The following is a 6950-nucleotide window of genomic DNA, read 5'->3' on the forward strand; positions in this document are numbered from 1 at the left end:
CAGTCTCCAAGATGGAATCTGCAGACAATTTTCTGACCTTCAGTAGATAATTGTTAGGCTGCATAAGGCTGTTTCCTTGATTCCAGATATTTTGAGGAGTAGCCAGGAAAAGTCAGGAATATTGTTTAAGCACTTGGAATGGGACAGAAATAAGTGTCTTAGCTGCCTCTTGCATGCACTGTTCTCCCACATCAAGTGAAGGCCAGAACCACAGCTGGGGCAGTTCAAAATGACTCAATATTTTCTTAAAGTTACTTTTCCATTGGAGCAGTTATGTGGTTGTCCCTGCTTGTTCCACAAATGAAATGGGAGTTGACCCACACCAAAATACTCTGTGGTCCTCACTACGGCTTGGGAAAGCTTACTGTAGAAGATCCTCAGCACAGCTCCTGAAGAAAGGAAGAGCAGTAGCAGCATGTTTTTTGCTGTTAATTTTTAAAAAGTTTTAGCTTTCAGGATACAGGCAAGTGCTTGGATACGGTATCAAATTTGTCTTTTTCCCTCTTTACTAAAAGCATGAGAAGAAGAAATGGACAAGTACCATTGTTTTCTTTTTTTTCATGATTTTTGTTTTATTTTCCTTTTTTAAGGAGAGTGAATTTGATTTTGATTTTGCCTGTGCCTGTGTTGTGAATTCGTTTTTTTAACTTTTTGCCATTGGAAATTTTCAAAAATTTCACGGAAAAATAAAGTCAGTGAGTTGTAAAAAACAGTTTAGAAAGCAATAGGAAATGTACATAAATAATATTCTATTCAAATTTCTTTCAAGTATTTGACTTTATTCATGAACAAATGTTGTGAAACATATTCTAATTTGTTTTGTTGTTGGAATAATGAGGCCAAGACTCCCGTGAAGAGTTGTGGGGTTAACATGTAACTCATCTAATTAAACAATGCCCCCTTCTCTCATGATATGATGTCACATTGCAGTACCTTCTTTTGAAAGCATTCAGAATGGTTTGCCTTCTTACCATAAGATACTGTGCTCAAGACTGTCTTTAAAGACACTTGGGGGATCTGCTCCTGTGAGATGTTAGAAGATTTATATGAGTTATAGCCAGAATCTGTTTCTTCAAACTCAGTTGAGAGCTAAGGTTGCCCACAGCGTGGTTGCTTCTTGGTTTAGCTGGGTGACTCTAGAAAAAGGTGTGACAGATACTACGCTGGTGAGATAAATATCCATTTTACCATTAGAGTGGGACCTGAGCTATTTGGCATAGCTCTCATGGGGCTCCAATACAAATAAAAACATCCCTTCCGATGTACATTTTTTTCCAAGATTCTATTTATCATCTGCATGAAATTTTCTTTCAGTTGTGATAATTATCCATAGCTTTCTCAGCTAAGTGGAAGCTCTCTCACACAGCCCCATCTGCTCACTCTGAAATTGCAAAGTAGAAGTCAAAACAAGAAAATCTTTACCCTCAGGAGGAGCACATATCAGTGTGGTCTGCTGGCTTTTTATGGTAACTACTCTTAAAGCAGGAATGGAGATCAGAGCCCAAACAGGCACACAGAGATCTCCTGATGAGACAATAGCAACTGTGCAAATCCCTACACAAAGAACATGGAGGCTACTTTCTTCTATTAATGAGATAGCTATAGGATGTGCCTCTGCAAGCTGTTATTATTGATGCGTGTGCATCCATTACATCTAATCTGACATGGATGTTGCAAGCAGACAGCATTTTCTTCCAGTACTCTCTTTTTTCCAGTCTAGGACTGAGCCAGCTGTTCTGCCCTCCTTTTAAGGTGGCCTTTCTCTCATGCCAAATCACTTTCACCTTATGGCTTTACACCTAACAGTTGTAGCTAGTGCGTATGTGCCAAACATATCTATCTATCACAGTTTTTGATGTGCTGAGGAGAAACTCTCTAACCAGAGCCCAGAAGTTTTTTTAAGTACTTAATTAAATTAGGTACAGTCAGAAACAGAACAGAGAGATGTTAACAGAGACTGTATTTGAATTCAGAATTATCAGCTTTGTCACGGAAACACCAGATATGCAGCAATGATGCTGTTACTGAGTTAGAACAGACACATCCCTTACTTTTCTCAATATTTATTTTTTCTGGAGTCTCCATTGAAAGTTCAGCTGTGAAATAAGTACATTATTTTCTTTATTAATGGCTTCCATCCTGTCCTTCATTACCACACAACAAGGTTCCAGCTACATTTCTTTTTTCATAACTGGCTTTGAGGCCTGGTTGGTCTGCCAGGTTGGGTCCTTCTGTGTGTTGTGGATGTTTGCTCTACAAATACAATCTAGGTCTTCAGCAACACTTGCCACTTACCCATGCCAATATGTGTTATCCGCTTCACTACCCTCTCTGTAGCAATGCCAAGCAGCAACATCAAGAGAACACAGGCTTTTCACATCAGCAGTCACTTTGTACTACTTGCTTTTTTGTGATCAGTGGAATTCATGCTGATTTTGACCATTAACAACAGCTGAGTAAAGAGTTCAAATGAATTATATTTACCCTACAGTGCATAGTGCTCGTCTTCTGAATTTTCTGTTGTTTTTTTGTTTTTTTGTTTTTTTGGTTTTTTTTTTTTGCATCTAACACTCATAGCTCTACAACTTCTATTGCTGTAAAAGGTGCAGAAGCCCTTAAGGTGTGCCTTTTTGTCCAGAGATAAAAGCAAGTTTCTTTTCTTTAATGGCATGATCTGCCAGTCAAAATCTCCTTTGACAGAGGTGACATGTACTAACTTGAGGTCCATCCTCAAGGGAGGGCAGCAGTAACCAAAAAGAATCTTAACAATTCAAAAGGTGCACTCACAGCAAAGAGGGCAGCAGTAGTGTCTGCAAGATTGGAATCTTAATCATTTTAAAACCCCACAATTAAGTTTATCGGCTTATAATCATCCTGTAGTAACTGTCAGAGTGGGCTTGTTGCATTTGTCCCTCCTGTCAGCACCACAGCTGGACAGTAAGAAAAGTCACACCTTCACACCACAGCAATATAGTCTGTCTCCTGTTTGGAGCTGTATCTGATGTGTCAAAATGCAAGGCAGGAGGGAATCTGGCATTGTTCTACTGCCAGAAAGGCAAAGCAGAATCACACATTTCTAAGTGACATTCCTTGATCAGCAATCAATAGCAACACCCTTTCCTATGATGCTTCGGTGCCTTTCCCATCACTTTGTGTATGTGTGTAGATTGTGAGACACTGAATGCAAGTTATGCTGTTGCGCACATGAGGACTCGTGCCAATAGAAAAGACTGTTACGGAATCACAGAATAACAGAATCAGAGGGGATGGAAGGTACCTCTGGAGATCATTTAGCACAACCTCATGTAGAGAGCTGGTAACTGAGGTTTATCACAGAACAGTTTAAAGTACAATGGACCTCTTTTCCTAGCGCACATTTTCTATGCTGTAGCATATTGTCTATTAATTGTGGAAGATATTTTCATCCACTTTTCCTTGGAGCCCTGCTGAACACCAGCAGACATGAAAGCAGATGTACAAGCAGACTCTGGGATGCCTATGAACAAAAAAGGAGAGATACACTTCCATACCAGAGAGCAAAAGCTTATTCCCTCCTAAAACCTTATTCCCATCTATAAGAATACTTTGTGGAAGAAGGAGAGAGATGCTCCTTCAGGACCAGTTTTAAGTCACTCAGGATTTTACTCAATAAAAAACACAATAGTGGTCCTTAACAATTAAGTTTAAAATAACTAAAAATTAACAGTAGTTACATTATGTGTTTACTTATTTCAGTCATTACTTGGAATATTTTTTCATTTGTTTTTTCTTCAAAACCTTTAAGCTGGAGAAATCCTTCCATACAACAAAGGTAATGTATTTATTCTCATGCCTTTCTTTCTTTTCACATCAAATAATTTATGTTCTGAAATTAATAATATTTCCTCATTTATTTTCCTTTGTAACAGATATTGCTAATGGCTGTGTTGTCAGGCTAATATGGAGTCTATGCAGGACAGTTAAATTAATATTGTCTAGGTAAAGCCAAGAAGCCAACTGGCAAGTTGAGCAAACAGCCTTTTTGAATTCTCATCTGTACGAACAGCGGCTCCAATACAATGTTCAAAATTTGCTGTGTTTACATTCATTTGTATTGCTGCAGTCTTTATTTCTGTTAAACAGAGCTTTGGTTGCATCAGCACATTCAAGAAATTTTGCAAATTGAATGCAACAACAGAGTGCTCTTATCACTTCTCAGCATCTGGACAAAATGTAAATACAAACTTGGAAGAGTGAAAAGCTGGTTAAAGAGAATATTTAAAACTGTATTAATTACATTACTCTAGTACAACAGCAGCAGCAATGCATCCAAAAATTAGCAGCCAAGGAAAATGGCCACCTGTCATGCTGTAGATGGAGTGACATTTGGCAATCTGGATGTTTCATTACTGTGCCTATGAAATTATCTGCATCCTTCTACTCCTTAGGCCCCATACACCCCATAATATAAGAGCATACACCGAAAATGATATTAAATTTTATTTTCTATATGTTTTAAAGAAAAGCAACGTTGTATTTTAATCCAGTGTTACTCCTAGTCTATTTACTTTCCTAAAATTATCAGCCAGAGAAGAAAGAAAGTTTGTTATAAGGCAGCAGATTCTTCCAGAAACAAATGGCCTAAAAACAGCGTGAGAAGAAACATCACAGTGAACAAGCCTCTCTGGGGGAAGCACTACTAACTGGGCTTCTCTAGAGTACTGTCTGGGGCTGTCTGAGGAAAGATGCAAAAGGATGCAAGTCAGATGCTGTCTTTGTTACAATTTTCCTGAATTTTCTAATCTACAGAAACTTCACTACAGGCATTTCCATTGGTTTTAGCAACTCTGGGAATATTACTGAAGACAAGATTGTTACAGGCACAGCTGTTTTTTGTAGTGTGCCAATTAAACTTGCTCAGGCCAATGGCATTAAATACTGTCAGCCAGACTGTTGCTAGCAGTAATAAGAAACAGCAAACTGGAGAATGGAAACTCAGGTAGCAGTAAAAGCTGCACAGACCAAGTGTCTCCCATTGTGTCTGTAAATTAAGCCCTTAGGGATAGTTGTTCCTACTTTTTGTTTTGTTTTGTTTTTTTTTTTTGTTTTTTTTTTTTTGAAGGTATCTGAAGCTGCTGTATTAATTTTTTGTGGAACTGAAGAATATTTGGCTGTCTTTCCTTCATGCTCAGAGATGTTAAAGCTCCTGGGGAATAAGTCAGAGAAGATTATACATACAGCTCTGGAGATTGTTTTGCATATAAAAACTGTCTAGAAGTACAATCCTAACCCAGGTTGTGATTACTGTAACATCTGCTGTATCAAAGAAAGAACCACAGTGACTGATTCTCTTGAAAAAGAAAAGTGGTACTCCATCCCCGCTTTAAAAGAATCGAAGGCTTTTTTTTTTAATTCTGTTTTTGAATGTGGAGTGATACAGAAAAATCTTTAATTAGATTTATTAAAATTATATGCTGTAATGAAACATGAAGATTACAACATCAAGTAATATCCCTAGTAAGTGCCAGAATTAAAACTGCTTGTGCACATGCATTATAACTCACACTTTAATTGTTGGTCCCTAACTTCCTTCACGGTGTGCAGAAATGAACAATGCTGAATTAAGCACAGATATCAAATTCTACTTGCTCTCTGGTCATTGCTGGTGGCTCATTGCTCTTGGGTGCTTACATTAATTTCCCTTAACAGCACTTCCTTGTGCTGTAAGGTTGCTTTTATTTCTGAAGCATCAAATAGGACTTGATTCCTCCACCTTAAATATTATAAAATACTTATAGTATGAATATGGAAATATTCACGGTACATTGCCTGTTGACTTCATTCCCAGAAGTAAGCTGTTCTAAATGAGACCCTAGCATGCTAGAACTGTCACTGTGATAACATATCCCTCCACCTCCTCAAGTGACTCAAGTGACGTGGCACATAGCACTATACAGAAACTTTTGATAAAGAAGGTTTAGAGATCTAAGGAATTTATTCTAAAATTCTCTAAAGAACACTCAGAGCCTTAGTCATGATAATACTTTTTCCCTTCTTTTTGTCACATTCCAGTTTTCCCAAAAATGACACAGGAATTACCTAGAAAATTGCTTACTTTTCTGCACAGTTCTGCTCCAAACCAGAAAATCTGTTCTGTGTGCTTATGGAGGTGAGGTGGGAAGTCTTTGGTTAACTTGAGGTTATAATAGGATGAGAGGGAATGGCTGTAAGTTGTGCCAGGGGAAGTTCAGGTTAAATTTTAGGAAAAAATTCATCTCTGAAGGAGAGGTGAGGCATTGGAACCGGCTGCTCAGGGAGGTGGTGGAGTCCCTGGAGGTGCTCAAGAAACATGTGGATGTGGTTTTTAGGGACATGGTTAGTGGGCATGGCGGTGATGGGCTGAGGGTTGGGCTAGATGACCTTAGAGGTCTTTTCCAACCGTTTAATGATTCTGTGATTTTGTGATAATGCATAAAAATGATGAAGTCGTACAGGCAACAGATACTGCGTCCTGGGCTTTGTAAATTCAGTATGACTGGGCAGTGTAAATAATTTTCTTAACGAGCAAAATAAAAAAAGATCAAAGTTAGAAGAGGCTTTATCTTCTTAATGAGAGAGATTTTTATACACCTGTTACTTGCTATGTTTTTTCCCAGCTTTTTCTTTCTTTCTTGCACACACATACACCAAGCACAGGCCAGAGCATTACCTCTTCGCCCAAAGATTGACTAATCTTTCCTGTGCTGGGAGAAGTCTAGAACGAAGAGGCCAACACAAAGCAATGAAGCAACTATCGACCTAACCAGGCCGGGTGAGGAACACCGAGCCCTCAGCCCTGACGGGCGGCAGCACGAGGAGAGGCTGAAACGGAACACCCCTTCTGAGGATTGACGGGAGCCTCAGCCAATGGCGGCGGGGTAAGGGCGTGGGGCGGGGCCCGGGGCAGGGGCGGGGCCGAGGATGAGAAGGGG

The sequence above is a fragment of the Numida meleagris genome, chromosome 3, assembly GCF_002078875.1.
Source record: "Numida meleagris isolate 19003 breed g44 Domestic line chromosome 3, NumMel1.0, whole genome shotgun sequence".
Taxonomy (NCBI): Eukaryota; Metazoa; Chordata; class Aves; order Galliformes; family Numididae; genus Numida; species Numida meleagris.